The following is a 19,646-nucleotide window of genomic DNA, read 5'->3' on the forward strand; positions in this document are numbered from 1 at the left end:
CACTGGAGTTCAGCACTGCAAAAGCAGCAGGTGCCTGCCTAGGTGAGGAGCCCAGAACCCAAGAGAAACCCTTCTTCCTCTAGCACCCTCTACTGACAAAGCTTAACATCCTGCCTGGTAGTAAAGAAGACATGTTAGCAGGGTCCAGATTCATTACTTGATAGAAGACAATGAAGAGTGAATTTGGACCTCAGAAACTTAAGTGGTATCTTACCTGGTCATGGCTGATTTTTTAGTTTTGATCTCAGTCATCAACCTTCCTTTTGTTTTTTATTTTGTTTCAGAAATAAATTTGCATGTGCATTTAGATATTTAATATAGAAGTTTATGTCTGTAAATATGTTTTTCTGGTCTCTTCTGTTCCATTTATCTGTTGATGTTTATTCCTTTACCCAAGATAAATTTTCCTGTCTCAAAGACTTGGATTAGGATTTTACAAAAATCTGAAGAGGGTTTTGCTGTTTGTAGGAAGAATAAAAAGCCTTGAGAGAATGGTGTTCTTAAGTGAAACAAATAGAAATAAGTGCTTTGAAATTTACTTAGATTAGTCTCTGACCTGGTTTTTCACTTGTTAATAAATACTATCTGGCCAGCAGTGCCCTCTCTCTTGGCTCTCCCACCTAATCAGTAACTCTAGAACCCATATTAAGAGGCTGCTGGTTGACCAGAGGCAAGGCCTAGGATGTAGAAATGCAAATCAACTGTTACAATTTAGGGTCAAATCCTGCTTCACTTGGGACATTCAACATCCAGTCATCTCAGTCTTTCCATACTATCCTCACATACGGTAAAACTGAGATAAAAGGCTTAATGGAATTTAGAATCATTTTTATTCATTCAAATGTTCATAGAAATAAAACTTGAAAAAAGTCTATATGATTACCAATCAGGTCTAAATGGGGTTCTGGATGGAGCCGTTTAAACTTGAAAAGCTGGAAGTTGAACAGCATCTGCCACGTTGGGTAGGAAGACATGGTCAGTTCTTTTTGTGTGTTTAATAGGTACCTGCAAAATAATTATTAGGTATTAGAGCCTTTTTAAAAGATGATGAATAATTATTATAGCATCATTACAAGTGACTGTTACTACTGAGACCAAGATCATTGGTTCAGTCTGGGTTAGACCATTTAGTGTGCCTTGTCATACATATTTTGCCTCTTGTTTTTAAAGGGAACTAGTCAGGGATGAACCCATTAATGGAAAGCCATGTCCAGCTAAGGAAGGAAAGATATCTCATATTTGGAGAAATCAATAAATTCCTTAATGTTTTATCATTTATGTTAGTGCAGTGCTACTTTTAAAAGAAAATCAGTGGTGGTCTTATATTTCAGCCTTCAATAAATTCCTCCCAGTCTGTATTTATCTGACTTGTCTCATAAACCTTGTTTAAGAAGTCAGACCTTAGATTTGAAGAGGTGCCAGATGATTCTGTGGCTTTCCTGGACCTCAGGCTTTTTGCCTTGGTCTCTACTATACACAAGCCAATGGGCCCATAAGACACACACTCATTTATTACAGTTTATTTATTTAATAGAGTAATGTAGCCAACAATTGGTCTTAGACCATAACCTTCTAAATCTGAAACCTTGTGCATCCCCGCTGATGTACTTAGCTCCTTAGCAGCTTTCTCAACCATAAGAGTTGTGATCAGCAACCTGCCCCATAAGGAACGTTTGCTTTGGGGAGTGAAGTGGGGATAGAGTAAAGCTTAAAAGCCATTGTGGTCCCACACAGGTCAACAGAACATCGCTTCCTTTTGGAAAGGGCTTTTGCAGAAGCAGATAGACATGTAGTAGAACGTCACCTTTTGGTGAAAGATGACTGCACAGAGATCGGTGGGTCAAGCACAAGGCAGGCATTGATAATGTAGCCCTACTTGGTCAAGGTTCTCAGTTGGGTATGTTCCTGACCTGCTTCTTCCCTCTCTGTGTGTCTCCCTTTAACTGTATGTCGAAATACTGCAACAAACTTTTGGTCCAAAAACTAGACCATTGGCTTCAAAAGAGGCCTTAGGATGGCATATTTTCTGACAGAATGATTGATTGTATTTTTTCCTCTTAACTTTTCTCAAGGTAAGAGGAAAGGAATTATTAAGTGTGTTGATTAGATATATATACCTCTCTGAAGGGGATTCTGAAAAACAGTGGAACAAAGAGTGTAATACTTATTAAAATAGCATAGAGAAGGTGGTGAAAGGGGATTCAAATGGTGTCTTACAATAAACTAAGAGGTGAAACAGTTAAAAAAAATTCTTCAAATATGTGCTATACTTCAACCTAATCTGTATTCCAAGCATTTCTCACGTGTTTTAAGGCTGACTTCAATTATTTTTGCTCTGCCAGGGATGCAAAGGCTGTGGCACTGCTAGTTAATCACTGTAGATGATTGAGAAAAAAGAACATGTCCAGGTGTTGTACTGACTTTCACACCCATTTACTGAATTGTAATTGAGTAAGTGCTTTTGGGCTTGTTTCAACATTAGAATTTTATTATTGAGGAGTGAATGCCATCAAGATGGCAGAATAGGAAACCCTAGACCCTCCTTCCTGCAGGAACATGTTAATTCAGCAATAATTCATGGACAAATTCCCTTAGTGAGAAACCCAGAATATTATTTTCTAAGATCCAACCATTGAGATAAGATCTTGATGCACAATTTTTTAATGTAACTTTGAAGTGACCCTAAACCATGATTTCATATTTACATTTTTCATTGTTTCATATAATCAAGTTTATCATTACTTACAGTCTTTGGCCTTTGAATCCTTGTTATTTTGCTGCCCGTGAGTTGAGTCTTTAAAAGGTGTTGCTGGGTGTATCTGGATGACGTGGAAGCAGAACTTAGGGAGTAGTGAGCTTGGGATATAAGGCCTGTAATGTGAAAAATGTTAAATTATATCTCTAGTTGCAATGTACAGGTCTAGGTTTAATTCATAAAATTTTAGAGCTTAAAGTGGGTATCTGATTCAGCTTCATCAGTTTTGAGTGAAGATGTCAAAACATGGATAGTGTCTTTTGCCTGTGTGTCTATGACCAAGTGAAAGAGATGATGGGTTACTTGGACCTGTGGGTAGAAGTAGGCAGACTGAGATATTCACATTAATAGGACTTGGTAATTAGTTGGGTATGCAGGGTAAGGAAGAATAGCTTTCAGATTTCTGGCTCAAGCAATTGATCAGATTTTATGGTGGATTTTATGCTGATGGCACATACATGCTCAACAAGTCATTGTTCATTGCAAGATCAGGATAGATGGGTGGGAAATACGAATGTATAGACAGGAAGCAGACAAAGATTAGCTCAAGGCCCCTGAGATGATAGAAGCCCATGGGATGCTGATCACAGTGATTATCCCAGGGAGGAAAAGGAACACCTTTTCTATTTTAACAGGAAGGAAGGAGAAGCAGCTGAGTTTAGGTTTAGGTAGGCTGGGGACAAGAAGTAGAGGGAGTTCCCATCTGATAGGGGAGGAGGAGGACAGTGTCTGCAGAGACCATGAAGATTTAAAATAGTTGCTGTATTATATAACAACTTTTATTTTTTTATAACAACTTTTTAAAAAGTATAATTATAAAAATACTGAATCATTATGTTGTATATCTGAAGCTAATATGATACTGTAAATCTATAATACTTCAATTAAGAATAAATCAGTTACTGTGAAGAGGAGGAGAGAGTGAGCTGACCTTCCCCTCAGCTCCAGGAGAACATGTGATCTGGGCCTAAGACCACCAGGCATCTCAGTCTCTGGCTTCAGTGATTTCTTCAAAATTGGTCACATGACCTGAGTCAGCCCAGTCTCCTCTCCATTCCCCACTCCTGCCATGTGAGCTTGAACAGAGGATGGAAGCTACAGAGGTGACAGACATCTTGCTTCCCAAGGGGCTCTACTTCCTGTCTGCTCCCAGCATGCTCAGGGCCCAGAGATGCAGAGAGAAATCAGTCCTCAAGAAACAAACCTTCATCAAGCCCGCATGAGTCAGTGGAACAGAATAGAGAGCCCAGAAATAGACTCACACATCCACGATCAGTTAATCTTTGACAAAGGAGGCAAGAATATACATTGGAGAAAAGAGAGTCTTTTCAGCAAGTGGTGGTGGGGAGAGCTGGACAACTACATGTAAATCAGTGAAGTTGTTAGAACATTCCCTCACACCATACACAATAAAATGGCTTAAAGACTTAAATATAAGACATGACACCATAAAACTCCCAGAAGAGAACAGTCAAACATTCTCTGAAATTGTAGCAATGTTTTCTTAGGTCAGTCTTCCAAGGCAATAGAAATAAACCAATAGAACCTAGTCAAACTTTTAAGTTTTTGCATAGCAAAAGAAACCATAAAACAGACAACCTACAAATGGAGAGAAAATATTTGCAAATGATATGATTGATAAGGAAGGGCTTAATTTCCAAAATATACAAACAGCTCATATACTCAATGACAAAAAAACCAACCCAATAAAAAAATGGGCAGAAGACCTAAATAGACATTTCTCCAAAGAAGATACATAGATGACCAACAAATACATGAAAAGATACTCAACATTGTTAATTATCAGAGAAATACAAATCAAAATTACACTGAGGTATTATACTAGTCAGAATGGCCACCATCAAAAAGTCTACAAATAATAAATGCTGGAGAGGGTATGGAGAAAAGGGAACCCTCTTACACTATTGATGGGAATGTAAATTGGTACAGACACTATGGGAAACAGTATGGAGGATCCTTGAAAAGCTAAAAATAGTTGCCATATGATCCAGCAATTCCACTCCTGGGCATATACGCAGAGAAAACTATAATTTGAAAAGATAGCATAGCAGCAGTATTTACAACAGCCAAGACATGAAGGCAATCTAAGTGCTCATCAAAAGATGAGTGGATAAAGAAGATGTGGTGTATATGTATATACATAAAATGAAAGACTACTCAGTTATTAATAAGAGTCTTGCATCTTCCCGTCCATAGAGAAACACTAAAATCATTAATTTGTTTTTTTGTGATTAGCAGTAATCTTATGATGTTCAACTACATGATTTTTTTCAGCAAAAATTCTAGTAAGCTCTCCAAATAAAACTTAATCACAACTTTTAGGTTGTGCATTTGTTCTTCAACAGACAACATGTAGAAAGTCCTGAGCAAACCCCCTCCCATCACTGCAGAAGGGGACAGATGGGGGCTGAGACCTGCAAGTAACTTCTACCTCTGCTTCCTGAAAAAGAGGCTTCTCTTTCATTCCTGCTGCATTCCTATCCTGGTAATTAGGGTTCTCCCCATGTGCCTCCTGCCTGACTCTTGCCCTCCTTTGTAAATGCGCAGGTCTTAGAGGACACAGATGGCAGCTTGATTGGACATGTTAACGTGGAGGATTTAAAAGATGTTTGTCTAGGCTGGAGGCATATGGAGGCAGAGGGGAAAGGGAGAAACAGAAAACCCCAGGGAGTCTGTAGAGGATAGTGGGAGATACAGAATCACTCAGGGTGATTGATCAAAATAGGGCCCTTGGGTGCTCTTGACACTCTTTCTCTTTGGATCTGGGCTTGGGGGAGGACTCCAGTCCCACTGTTAGGGCCCAGGCCGCAGGTATGGGCAGGGAGGGGGTGAGTGAGTGAAGTCGCTCAGTCATGTCCGACTCTTTGCGACCCCATGGACTGTAGCCTACCAGGCTCCTCCGTCCATGGGATTTTCCAGGCAAGAGTACTGGAGTGGGGTGCCATTGCCTTCTCCAGAAGATCTTCCTGACCCAGGGATTGAACCCAGGTCTCCTGCATTGTAGGCAGATGCTTTACCATCTGAGCCACCATGGAAGTCACAAGTCCAGCCTTTTTCCTAGAAAACCTAAACTATCTTGACCTTTGAAAATGATCTTTCTGCTTGAAAATGATCTTTCTGCTTGAAAATGATCGTTCTGCTTCTGTGAGTGTTTCCTCACATCATTCACACCACTGTTAAGTGGCCAAAAGAAAACACAGATAAAGGAGTACACACATGTATGAAAGTATAATAACAAACATTTGCACAATGACCTAGTGTTACTACACTCTGTGGCAGACACACACTGTTTCATAGAGACCTCAGGATTCATCTTTGAGGTAGGTATTTTACAGAGAGGTGAATTAACCTGTCCAGGGTCACACAGCTAGCAGTGACAGAGGCAGGATTTTAACCTTGGCTGTCTTATTTCAAAGTCCATATTGTCAACCACCAGGCTGTGCTATGGAACAGAAAGGAAAGGCCTAGCTGACCTTAACAATAGGCTGATTGTGGCTATTGCTATTTTTGATAGACCTAGAAGAGAACTTGGAATTTATTTAGTCCTCATCTTACATGAGAGGAAACTAGTTTAGAGACATCCCAGCTTCTGGCCTCCGTTCCATTGCTGCCCACTGACTGTGTTGTCCAGAGTGCTGTTTTGATTGTCATTTCCATAGGACTCCTCAAGCCCCTAGGACCCAAGAATCATAATGTGCTTTATGAATAACATCTGAGAAATGTGGTCACTAGTATCCTGTTAGGAAGGAAGAAATTTTCCTTTACCGTTCTAGGTTCTTTTGGCTGGTCTAAGAATTCAATTGATAATGAGATTAACAGGAGAAAATCACACAACAGTTTAATTTGCCAACATTTGTTGGATTATGGAGAAAGCAAGGAAGTTCCAGAAAACATCTATTTCTGCTTCACTGACTACACTGAAGACTTTGTGTGGATTGCAACAAACAGTGGAAAAATTCTTAGAGACCTTGCCTGTCTGCTGAGAAACCTGCATGCAGGTCAAGAAGCAACAGTTAGGACTGGTCATGGAACAGCAGACTGGTTCAAAATTGGGAAGGAGTACTACAAGGTTGTTGGAGAAGGCAACGGCACCCCACTCCAGTACTCTTGCCTAGAAAATCCCATGGACAGAGGTGCCTGGTAGGCTGCAGTCCATGGGGTCGCTAAGTCGGACATGACTGAGTGACTTCACTTTCACTTTTTCATGCATTGGAGAAGGAAATGGCAACCCACTCCAGTGTTCTTGCCTGGAGGATCCCAGGGACGGGGGAGCCTGGTGGGCTGCCGTCTATGGGGTCACACAGAGTCGGACATGACTGAAGTGACTTAGCAACAACAACTTAGCAACAACTACAAGGTTGTATGTTGTCACCCTGCTTAATTAACTTATATGCAGAGTACATCATGAGAAATGCCAGGCTGGATGACTCACAAGCTGGAATCAAGATTGCTGGGAGAAATATCAACCTCAGAGATGCAAATGATACCACTGTAATGGCAGAAAGTGAAGAGGAACTAAAGAGCTTCTTGATGAGGGTGAAAGAGGAGAGTGAAAAAGCTGGCTTAAAACTCAACATTCAGAAAACTAAGATCATGGAAACCAGACCCATCACTTCATGGCAAATAGAAGGGGGAAAAGTGGAAGCAGTGACAGATTTTATTTTCTTGGGCTGCAAAATCACTGTACATGGTGACTGCGGCCATGAAACTAAACAACATTTTCTCCTTGGAAGAAAAGTTATGACAAACCTAGACAGCATATCAAAAAGCAGAGACATCACTTTGCCAACAAAGGTCTGTCTAGTGAAAGCTATGGTTTTTCCAGTAGTCATATATGGATTTGAGAGTTGGACCATAAAAAGGCTGAGGCTGAAGAACTGATGCTTTCCATTTGTGGTGCTGGAGGACTCTTGAGAGTCCCTTAGACTGCAGGAGATCTAACCAGTCAGTCCTAAAGGAAATCAACCCTGAATATTCACTGAATGGACTATTGCTGAAGCTTCAATATGTTGGCCATCTGATGTGAAGAGCTGACTCACTGGAAAAGACTCTGAAGATTGAAGGTAAAGTGAGAAGGGGGCAGCAGAGGATAAGATGGTTAGATAGTGTCACCAACTCAATGAACATGAATTTGAGCAAACTCCAGGAGATAGTGGAGGGCAGAGGAGCCTGCCAGGCTACAGTCCATGGGATCACAGAGTCAGACATGACTTAGTGACTGAACAACAAACACATGGGAGAGACCTAGGAAAACTGAGCAACTTGGCAGCATTATTGAAGCTCTCAACTTAAATGCCATCCTCAGCTGAAGACAGAAGAAGATGTTGAAGATGGGGGAAAGTCAGTTATGAGAGGTTACCAGGAAAAGCAGAGTAAATGAGGGTAACATTGTTACACAGATTTGTCTTTTCCACAGATAAATTTCTAGAGATTTGGTCATCCTTCTCTTCCTTGTACTGAAGAAAGAGATGCTCTTAAAACTGTAAACATTTCTTACAGAAGGGCAACTCCCTTCCTTTTTTTTTTTTTTTTAATTTTATTTAATTTTTAAACTTTACATAATTGTATTAGTTTTGCCAAATATCAAAATGAATCTGCCACAGGTATACATGTGTTCCCCATCCTGAACCCTCCTCCCTCCTCCCTCCCCATACCATCCCTCTGGGTTGTCCCAGTGCACTAGCCCCAAGCATCCAGTATCATGCATCGAACCAGGGCATTCACTGGCATCTCGTTTCATACATGATATTTTACATGTTTCAATGCCATTCTCCCAAATCTTCCCACCCTCTCCCTCTCCCACAGAGTCCATAAGACTGATCTACACATCAGTGTCTCTTTTGCTGTCTCGTACACAGGGTTATTGTTACCATCTTTCTAAATTCCATATATATGTGTTAGTATACTGTATTGGTGTTTTTCTTTCTGGCTTACTTCACTCTGTATAATAGGTTCCAGTTTCATCCACCTCATTAGAACTGATTCAAATGTTTTCTTTTTAATGGCTGAGTAATACTCCATTGTTTATATGTACCACAGCTTTCTTATCCATTCATCTGCTGATGGACATCTAGGTTGCTTCCATATCCTGGCTATTATAACTAGTGCTGCAATGAACATTGGGGTACACGTGTCTCTTTCCCTTCTGGTTTCCTCAGTGTGTATGCCCAGCAGTGGGATTGCTGGATCATAAGGCAGTTCTATTTCCAGTTTTTTAAGGAATCTCTACACTGTTCTCCATAGTGGCTGTACTAGTTTGCATTCCCACCAGCAGTGTAAGAGGGTTCCCTTTTCTCCACACCCTCTCCAGCATTTGTTGCTTGTAGACTTTTGGATCGCAGCCATTCTGACTGGTGTGAAATGGTACCTCATAGTGGTTTTGATTTGCATTTCTCTGATAATGAGTGATGTTGAGCATCTTTTCATGTGTTTGTTAGCCATCTGTATGTCTTCTTTGGAGAAATGTCTACTCCCTTCCCATGTCTCCTTTTTCTTAAAAATAATCAGCTCTTTATGCCAAAGAGACACATTAGGATGGCAAATTCTACTCCTCTATTCTCCTAAGGTGTTAGCTTGCTTCAAAATCTAGTGATATACTCAGTCTTCTTTTGGTGACATATTTCAACTTGAACTAGTTTTTATGATTGAAACCTTTTAATATATCAATACTCCAAGGTGAACTAAAATAGAAAGTTCTAACTGCAAATGAGAATAAAGTTTCATTCATTCATTCAACAAATATGAAGCACTCCCTTCACAGCCACTGGAATGTTATCATTAGTCCCCAGGACCCTCCTTCAATCCCCACCCAAGACCCTGGGAGCTTATTCTACCCAGAGAGAGGGTATCCTTACCGCCAGGTGAGTTTCTTTGGGTGGAGGATTGCTCAGCATCATTAAGCTGACTTTGTAGCTCTTCTACCCACTGGAAAGCATCCAGCTTCACACTACGCTCATGGGCAAGCCGGCTTCTCACCTGAGTGGAAAAGTGCTTGGGAAGCAGAAATGCTTTTGGGAAGCAGAACTGTTCCATCAGTTCACTGTGAAGGGTGGGGTAGGGGGATTGCCAGAGACAGTGTGGGTCCAAAGCTATCCCAGGAATACAAGTTTTCAAAAAATCCCTGGTCAGGCTGAACTGAGCCTTATGAAAATCAGGAGCACCAGGAAGGTCGAGAACTTAATCAGCGAGAAACAGAGGCAGCCCTTGGAACACGTTATCCTCTTATAATAGAAGTTTACTCACAAAAGTTATCTTTTATCAGAGGAGAAGCGGGGAGGGGAGAGGAACCAGTTCACAGAGGACCTTGTAGGCCAAGCCCAGTGCCTGTGGGACCCCTGATGGCTTCAAGCAAAGACTTGATCTCTCTCCCAGACCTCTAAGTTCAACTAATCATCTGCAGGGAGTGCACTGAGCACCATCTCCAGGCCTAACACAAGGCCCACATCCAGAAGACAGCTTCATGTTTGCTCTCCCCTTGCACCCCTGACCCAGAGTCCCCGGGCCAGAGAGTCTCTATGCCCAAAGTGACTCATCTGCATAGATCACAGGCATTTTTTTCTTTCTAATTTATTTTTTATCATCTCCTAATTGTTTTTAATTATGAAAAAGTAATAGTGTAACAGGTTGAATAGTGTCTCCCACAACCTGGAACCTCAAAATGTTACCTTATTTGAAAATAGTTTTTGTAGACGTGATTAAGTGAAGATGAAGTCATACTGGATTACAGGGAGGGCCGTAAATTGAACACTGATGACCTTATAAACAGTGGAGCAAGCACAGATGCACACACACAGAGATTCAGGGAAGAAGGCCGAATGGAGAGCTGCAGCTGCATGCACAGGACACCGGGGACTGCGGTCAGCCGCCAGCAGCCAGGGGAGCCATGGCGCAGGTTCTGCCCAAGCCGCCTGCAGGGACCCACACCTAGATTTCAGACTCTGACCTCCTGAACTGTGAGAGGATACCTTTTTAAATCCTTTTTTGGTCATTTATTTTATAAAATTTCCCTTACTGACTTCCTTGAGCACTTAAAACAATCATTTAACCTTCTGATTTCTATTTCCTATTATATCTGGGGAATTAAATGACTTATTTATTCAATGAATATGTGTGAAACACCTGCCCCAGAAAGTGGTGTTTTGGTTTTTTTTATTTTTCCTTTTGTGTTGAATTTCATTCTGTGGTCTCCTTTGTTGGAACTTACATTAGTCCACATGTACATTATTTCCTTTTTTTTTTGCTGTGGGGTATATTGAAGAAGAACATACTGGGTCTGGAAACCACTTCAGCCTTTCCTTTCTTATTTCTACAATTCCAGAAACACCATGAATAAAATTCCCTTACAATAATACTTGCTGCTTTTCCAGATTACTTGTCAGGATTTTCTAAAAGATCCCTCCTAGCTCAAAGATTAGAGCCATGTGGAAATATGCTTTCCAAGTGGGTGACAAAGATGCCAAGATTCTGGGCCTCAAGGCACTCAAGCCATCATCTTTGCTCACAAGCAGCTTGAACAATCACCCAGGTATAGAAGATATTTCCATTTCCCTGCTGTTCCTGGGAGTGACCGAGGTAAGGAATACCACTGTGGAGGCAAGAGAGGTGTGGAGAGGACAAGATGGAAACCACTCTGGCTGGTGCGCCCTGACTTGCTACCTCTCACTGGAGTTACCTGTCGGAGTTCTCTCTGAATTTTCTTCTGCTGCAGCTGGCCCAGTTTAGAAGCCCTCTTGGCATCTTCAGTGAGGAGCTGCAGGTGCTGTTCCTTTTGCTCCACATCCTTTAAGAGCTTCTCCATGCTGGAGGCTTTCATTAAATCCAGCTGCTGCCTGTGGAGAGCTTCCTGGGTCACTCGGTGTTCTAACTCTTTCAGCAATTGTGCCTGCAGCAGGAAATGAGAAAGGCACACGGTCTCAGCAGAGGGAATGAAACGTTGGCCAACACAACTGTCCCCTCAATTAAAACCCAGGGGCAGAATTGTGTGAAGTGTTCCTGGGTTCAGGTACCACCTCCCAGCCATTCTGTCCTGTCTTGTGCCAACCAGCAGCAAGACCCCACAGTCATTCCTACTACAGACTGCATCTGCACGTCACTACCCCTTTATCACGTGATAGCAACGGAAGGGCTGGACCTGGGGAGAACGTGCTGATGCAGTACGTACCGAGAGTGGGCAAGGGAGGCACTAATGTTGCCTCTGTTTTGACTTCTTAAAAAACCTGGGAAAAGCCAGGTTGCAGATGGTTAAAAAAGAGCAGTAATAATTTGGTTCTGTTCTGAAATTTTTCTAATCGACGGTTACCAGAAGGTCGATCCTTACTTATAATATTGTATTAATAATGAGGATTAATACTTGTAGGGTAATTATATAATTATATATCACATAATTATATATCACAATTCACTGGCACACCATAATGAAGGAATTAGGGTCCAAAAGGAACAGATTATATTTCATCTCTTAAAATATGCCCAGGCTGTTTCCTAGGCTGTTATTTAAACTCAGCTCTTGTCTCTCTAAACCTAAGGCCTCTGTTTCATTTATGCTCAGATGGTTGGCACAGTTATTAAGAGCATAGATTTTAAAAAGCCTTTATTTTGGTGCCAGTTCTTTAGAGCAGCAGTAACTTCTGAAATTAAGATTTAGTGTGGGTCACCAGGAAAGGAACCAAGACTCCCTGCTTGGGGCACAATGCTGATGGCTGGACCACACTCATAGAAAACATGCTTGGAGCATGAAAGGAAGGTGTTAGAGGCAGAGACTCAGACCCCTAGATGCTCTCTGGGTAAAAAAAAAAATAGAGAAACACAGAGAGAGATCAATCTTAGATATGAGCAGTATCCCACCATTTTAGCCAAATATGAATAACAACAAAAGCCTTTTGGCCACTGCCCCTGGTCTCTGGGCTGGAAAGGAGGGAGAAGGGAAGCTGGGATCCAGGCCATCCTTCTCCAGCAGTGCTGTCTGCTCAGCTCCACACTGCGGCACTCTGGTGACCGCCACAGGCAGCTCAGTGCCGTGTCTCCTGGCCAGAACGTGTTCACAGAGAGGGAGGAAGAGGGCTTCTGAGCTCAGATACCTGATTCTCCTGCTGCCTGCACATCTTCACATTGTCTGCCTGAGCCCTAGCCAGGGCCTGCCTTAGAGCCAATAGCTGTTGACGAAATAAAACCACTTCTCGTTCTGCCATTAGCTTGATGTTCAAACACTCTTTTTTCGTTTGCACAGCTTCCTGTGAACATCCCAAACACAGTAAGGTAGGATATGAGTTTCTTTTCCACATTTTCAGTTTCACAAGAAGTCTCTGAACCATCATTCTTTGAAATTTCTGGAAGCATAGAGCTCCCGCTGGCCACTGCCTCCTTAATTTCAGTTAAGAACAGTGTGACAGATCAGCATAAATAAAATCTTTCGGAAACAGTAAGTCAAAGTTTCCAAACCACTATTGATATGTGCTTTGGTTTCAATTTTCCTTAAAACAGATTTTCAACTTACTGTTAGTGCATTTCCCACCGATAATAATGCGTGAAACCCAAAGATTTGCAGTGCTTTGACAAAGTTTGCCAACTCCATCTTTTCCCTTTCCTTGTGCTAAACTCTCTGATCTGTCCTCTCATTTGCTTCTTGGTCCGTCGGTCTTGCTACCTGACACCGGTGCGGCAGCTGCATCCAGGGAGGCCAGTGCCACCCTTCCCCCTGGCTGGGCGGGGCCTCCCTCCCCCAGCGCTCACCTTCTCAGCCCTGCTCAGCTGGCCCCGGAAGTGCGCCTGCTGCACCACCAGCCTCCAATGGCCCAGGCTCCTCAGTTTGCGCACCAGGGCGGGCAGGCCGCAGTTGTCCTGCTCCAAAGGCTGCAGCTGCTCCTGCTTAGAAGGCTCACTTTCAGAAAAGGTTGCCCGCAGCACTTTTCTCGGGAAGGACATAAATCCTAACGTCAGAAACATGCCTTCCAGAAGATGAGACAATTGTGCAGTGAGCCCCAGAGCCCTTTTAAAATGCCTGACACAGGCTTTCTCTGGGAAACAGAACAGGAATGCAACCCAAGCAAGCGGCAGGGTCAGACGCTGGGATGAAGTGCTGATACCCCACTCTAAGTGAAATCACATACTTTGGCTGGATTTTCTTTCATTTCTTCGTCAGGCCTGGCGGAGCCCCACTTCTTCTTTAGGCTTTTCATGTTGTCAATCCCTTCTGTTCTTACTTCGCCGATGAGCTCACACACTTTCTGGATCAAATTAAGCTGATTCTCATCCAACTTCTCCTGCAAAGTGCAGACTCAGGTTTAGGAAAGGCAGCTGAGGAAGAGTCATTTTGCCTTCTAAAACCCAACTTTCAGGAACGATTTCACATTAAAACGTCATCGACCAAACAATTACTCTATCGGGCACTGTCTGAAAGTGTCACTTGTGACCCCTTTAGTCCTTTAGTGTTGTCCTCAACCTGCAGGGCTTCATCATCTGCACATCTTAGAGCCTGTGGTCGTCAGATGCCAAGGAGGCAGAAGAATGGGATGTCACAGGTGGAAAAGCAAATCACCCTCTCATTCCCCTCAACCCCCTCAGCACCAGAAACACACACAAAGGGTTACTTGGGAATTTGAACCTAGGGATTTTTGCTATGAGATTTACTCAGCAGAATCTGAGCAGATAAGACACTATCCATGAGCCACTAACAAGGAACTCCATTAAAATAGACACATTAGAGGAAGGAATAGGCTGGCTGCCCTTCCTCTCTAGGCTCCAGTGGAAATCTCATTATCAAACGGCCCGTTCATTCTGAGTGGCTATGGCTAACAGCTTATGGTGAAACAGCTTGCTCACTGCTTAGTACAACTTGAAGACCCAGCATCCTTGGGTAAGAAGTGACTGTGGGGTGTCCTGTCACCTCTGAACCACTTCCCTGGAGAGGAAACGGGAAGTTAGGGCAGGGGAGACACAGCAGAAAGCTTGGCTAGTGACCACACAGCTCAAGCTTCACCACCTTATGGGGACCCTGGGATAAAACAGGGATTCCCTACCTCCAGGGGCTTGTGCAACTAGTTGAGCCTGAGCGAAATAGAGAATTTCTTGTCTTGGAATCTGACAGAAGCTAAAAGGAACCTAAGAAATTTTTTAACAATTTCACACCTGAAAGACAGCTTAGTAAATTCTAGACTTCACTGTCTGCTTACACTTCGCTGCAGTGCCATGCCCAATGCAAGTTGGTTTGGATCCCTTAACATTTGTAAGCACTTGTACTTTATGGACACTTCACAGTAAGCAGCAGTGTTCAATCCTCTCTGGAATAACCAGAGAGGCTCAGTGGAAACTCCTCTCAATGGAACAAGTCCAGGAACCACCCTGGAATCCCCTGGGAGGAGGGAGTGATGGAAGGACCCACATGGGGCTGGCTCTGGGGAACACCTGATAGCAGGGAAGGGGGCAGATCTGGGGGACTTGGGGGAGGTATGGCTGTACTGAAATTCTCACTTGTGGGGCAGCTGGACCAGGCTCCGTGATGGCCTGTTTTAGGCATGGGTCTCCATCTTACAGCTGGTCAGAAGTCATAAGGCAGTGACAGGCTTCCACAGTGCTGTGGGCACGTGTGCACCCATCACTCCTCTTCTGAGAGGACCTTTATTGACAGGTCAGCAGTTCCCTGACACTGTATATGCCCAGCTAGTGGGAGTTTTGAGGGCTGTAAAATTTTCAAAAGCTGATTCAAATTCGAATCTGCCCAGTGAGCTTCTAGGAGGTAGCTGTTACTACCTACATTGGGGCTTGGCCTGGCCCAGGGTACTGCTCTCTCCTGTTTCGGATGGTCATTCAGTAGACAAAAGAGTAACATAAAACTGTTGGGGTTTGGGAGAAGAAGAACTCCCCCTTGCCTCAACAGCAATCATATGGTAACAATGCAGTAGAGTGAGGAAAATAGCAAATATCTAAATTATTTAAAATTCAGTGTCTCTTTTGGTAAAATAATGAGCACCCATCGCTGACTCACTCTCTTCAGTGAAAGCCTAGAGCTGGAGTATTCTTGGCCCCAACAACCTCTTGTCCCAAAGCCCACTCTGTTATTGATCCCTCTGTACAACCACCATGGGAGGCAGGTATACCCGGGTCTCCATGGGACTGTCCAGACATCCCACCCAGGTCACTTACTTTGATGTGCAAACATGTCACAAACAAAGCTTGGACTAATGCTTCATATTCTTCTTGGACTTCTTTTCTAATTTGCTTTTTGAGATTTAGATTCTCCTCCTCCAAATCCGTGAGTCGGGCTCTCAGGGCAGTGATCTCCATGATCATATTGTGACTGAGTTCTGCAACCTAGTGGCAGAAATATTTTTTTCTTAATGGGAACTAATTCAGGAATTCCCAATAGCCACTGCAGAAAGAGTTCTTTGTATATCAACATTGAATTGGACTTCTGCTTTGGGCCCAATGAAGAAGGTGAATGTCTTGTTGTGCAAGTTCAGGCAGCAGAAGCTAAGGAAGGTTTAAGGGTCCCAGAACAGTCCCAGACACATAGTAGGTGCTCAGTAAATGGTTGATGAATGAATGAACCCAGAAGAAATGCTACTTAAGCACTTTTCATATGGAGAAAATACTCAACTGTCTTGGCTTCCATTTCCAAACTGGCCTTCCCTTGACACCTTAGCCTAACTACCTTTTCCTCAGATGGCACGCTGACCTGAGAAGAAAACACCCACCCTCCCACACACACACACACACACACACAACCAATAACAACAAAAAGAAAAAACAAAGCAATAAAAAATAACAAGAGTCAGCAAAAAAACTAAAGGAAAAAAGTCTTTAAGTTTGTGCTTAAAAAGTACAAACACACTCTCTGGATGTCTCTGTAGGGGACCAGTCATTGACAGGATTTCTACAGGAAGAGGCACAAGAAGATGACAGCAGCATGTCCCATGCCTCGCTACTGCTGAGACTGTGGATTCGAAAAATGGAGAAGAAAGCTTTTAGAGTAATAACTGGCCTACCTGACCAGCCTTGTCTTCAGGTGGATTTTGACCTCTTCGTATAATGTCTAATTCCTGAAGAGGAAAAAACAGTGCACCGTCGAACTCAAACATTTATTCAGTACTGCATGCTCCAGACTTCTCTTATTTGTGTTACTGGTGCTTCGTTTTGAGATCCTCAAGCTCCAACTGGAGCCAGGACTGTAGTTGTTGCCCCACTGCACTTTGGGATAGGCTCTCATTTTAAGATGGTCTCATCAGTGAGACCCACGATGCGTATCCTGAAGACAGCTTACTCAGGGATCCTGGCTTCTTGCTGGACCAGGAACAGCACAAAGTTCCCTGTGTTTGCTGAGAGTGGGAAGGTCAGCTGAGGATCTTCTCCAAAGGGCCAGCTGCCTTGTTGTTCACCTCTTATATTCCCCACTAGAAGCCTCCAAAGCATACAACCCAGTATTGCTGGGGCCATCACCATCCCAGCTGAGAAGACCAGAGCCCAAGGAAATAAGCCAACAAGAAAAGAAATTTGGAGAGTATCATTTACCCTCAATTCTTACATTAAGAACACCTCTCGCATTGTGGAGTCACTCCTGGGCCTCCCTACCCACACCTTCCCCAGTGTATTTCTCATCTGTCTGGGAACATACTTGCTCCTTCTGGCAGAGCTTCTGTCTAACGTGCTCCAAAATATGCTCGTAACACATGGAGTAGCTCTCGAAGTTGCTGCGTTCTCTGGCCATCACATCACAACCCAGGGAAAGGAGGCAGGCCTCAAGGTGGTCTTTCCTGAAAGTGACCTGAAAGAAAAGGGGCATCACTCACAACAGCTCCTCCAGGGCAGTGCCACCACACTATTGCTCACGGCACACATTGCTTTGGCTCACAGACCCACTTCCATTCATCCTCCATAGAAAAACATTGGCGTCAGCCTTGCAAGCTTCTCTTTCAGGTCTGATCCTAACATCCACAGGGTCAAGGATAAGAGTACAAATGAGACATAAAGAACAGACTTATGGACATGGCTGGGTGGGGGAAGGGAAGGAGAGGGTGGGATGTATGGAGAGTAACACGGAAACATACATTACCATATATAAAATAGATAGCCAATGGGAATTTGCTGTATGACTCAGGAAACACAAACCAGGGCTCAGTAACAACCTAGAGGGTTGGGATGGGGAGGGAGGTTGGAGGGATGTTGAAGTGGGAGGGGACATAGGTAAACCTGTGGCTGATTTCTGTTGATGTTTGGTAGAAACCAACACAATACTGTAAAGCACTTATTCTTCAGTTAAAAAAAAAAGTACAAATGGAGGCTCACATTCCGGATGTCTAAGTGTCTTAAATATTTAACCGTTATAAATCAAACTAACTATTAAACTGAAAATGTTTAATTCTTCCAATTTGAAAAACAGACCTTCAAATGACTTGGGAGACCAGGTTTGATTTTATCATTCTTGGACAACTCTGAGTTCAGTACTGAGATATGGTTACTTGGGGGAGAGGTAGGCCCCAACGCATAGTTTACAGTTTGACCCTGGTTGCTCCCTACCTTTGCCCTCACATCACACTGTGGGACTGGTTGGGGGGAGGGTTGAATATGTGTAAGCAGACACCCCAGCTGTCCCTGCCCTTGCACAGCTGTCCTCGTCTACGCCACAGGCCAGAGTGTGCATACAGGTGGTGAGGTCCACTCTCTCTCTGGGGAGGATGATCTGGGGACCAGGCCCTGGATTCAGGACATCTCAGGGCCCCAGGTGTCTGGAGCATGGTCCAGAAGGGAAGCCAGGGATCTGAGTGGGTGTATCCCCTTGGCTGTGAGGATTTCCTGTGGGGAACAGTGGGGCTGGAGCAGAGCCGGAGGGGCCTCTGAAGCGGGGCATCTGACAGGGGCTCCTCTGGCCTTGCTCAAAGGGCCATAGTGCTCACTCTCTCGGCTGTCCCATTTCTTCCCTTTCAACACCTTTTTGAAGAAATGGCCATTAAGGAACAGAGGAAAAGTCTACCCCTCCAAGGCAGACTTAGTCTTAGGTTCCAAGAGAAATGGGAACCAATATGTGGGCAGTAGGGCAGATCCACCTTACCAGCACCTGCGTGTCCACGGGAGTGCTTGTGTGTCTCTGTATGTCTGTATCAGCCGTGTGTCTGTGTCCATTTGTGTGTGTGTCTGTATTCACAAGTGCATGTCTCTGTGTGTCTGTACCTGTGTATGTTTCCATCTGTGAGTATCCACATAGGTTTCTATGTGTCTGTATGTGTCCCTCTCCGTGTCTGCTCACCTGATGCAGTGCCTACCTGTGACACCTCCAGTGTCAGGACAGCTCTAGGCTCCCTGCAAGTCTGCTGTAGAAACTAGGTTCCCTTCCGGCCTGGGGTGGTTCCCCTGGCTCTGATTTGATTATCCTGGTGACACCATCCCATCAGTGCAACCTCCGTGCCACTGACCTCCAGCGAGAGCAGAGACAGGCTTTGCCAGCTGAGTTGTTGAGGCAAATTAACAGAGGTGGCACATAGTGATAAAACCCAGTACTGACAGAGTGAGGAAAATGGTTTCCTCATCACTGCTGATGGGAGGGGAAATCAGCAGGGTATTCTGGGGGGTGGACTAGCAGCATCTATGGAAAGATTTTAAAATATTCATGTTCTTTGACCTAGCAATGCCTCTTCTAGGAATTTATCTTTAGAGGACGATAAAAGTTATACACAAAAATATGTTAACAGATGTTCTTTATAGTAGTCCTTCCCACAGAAAAGAAAATTGGAAACAATCTAAAGTGCTTAATAATGGAAAACAGGTTGAATGTGCTCATTCATCTGTACAGGGAAATACTAAACAGCCACCAAAAACTGTGCTGTGGATGTATGTTTATTGACAAGCAAACATATTTATAACATACGGTAAAGTACACCATAAC

The 19,646-nt window shown here is 43.5% G+C and overlaps 1 pseudogene across 3 annotated transcripts in view; it reads right to left on the reverse strand.

The window, feature by feature from the left end:
* Positions 1 to 811: 811 nt before the first annotated feature.
* The window catches only part of CCDC162P (coiled-coil domain containing 162, pseudogene), a 150,664-nt pseudogene continuing 131,829 nt past the window's right edge, over positions 812 to 19,646 (reverse strand). Inside the window, exons 28-37 of one of the 3 annotated variants that reach the window (XR_003036370.2) lie at positions 17,382 to 17,531; positions 16,756 to 16,809; positions 15,914 to 16,081; positions 13,882 to 14,034; positions 13,505 to 13,636; positions 12,853 to 13,005; positions 11,448 to 11,657; positions 9,631 to 9,751; positions 2,747 to 2,871; positions 812 to 1,005 (exon numbers count right to left, since the gene is read on the reverse strand). The product of XR_003036370.2 is annotated as a coiled-coil domain containing 162, pseudogene, transcript variant X2 (transcript). Of the gene's footprint in view, positions 1,006 to 2,746; positions 2,872 to 9,630; positions 9,752 to 11,447; positions 11,658 to 12,852; positions 13,006 to 13,504; positions 13,640 to 13,881; positions 14,035 to 15,913; positions 16,082 to 16,755; positions 16,810 to 17,381; positions 17,532 to 19,646 lie in introns of all 3 variants that reach the window. The other 2 variants (XR_003036369.2, XR_009495807.1) reach the window with 2 other exon arrangements.

The sequence above is a fragment of the Bos taurus genome, chromosome 9, assembly GCF_002263795.3.
Source record: "Bos taurus isolate L1 Dominette 01449 registration number 42190680 breed Hereford chromosome 9, ARS-UCD2.0, whole genome shotgun sequence".
NCBI classification, from domain to species: domain Eukaryota; kingdom Metazoa; phylum Chordata; class Mammalia; order Artiodactyla; family Bovidae; genus Bos; species Bos taurus.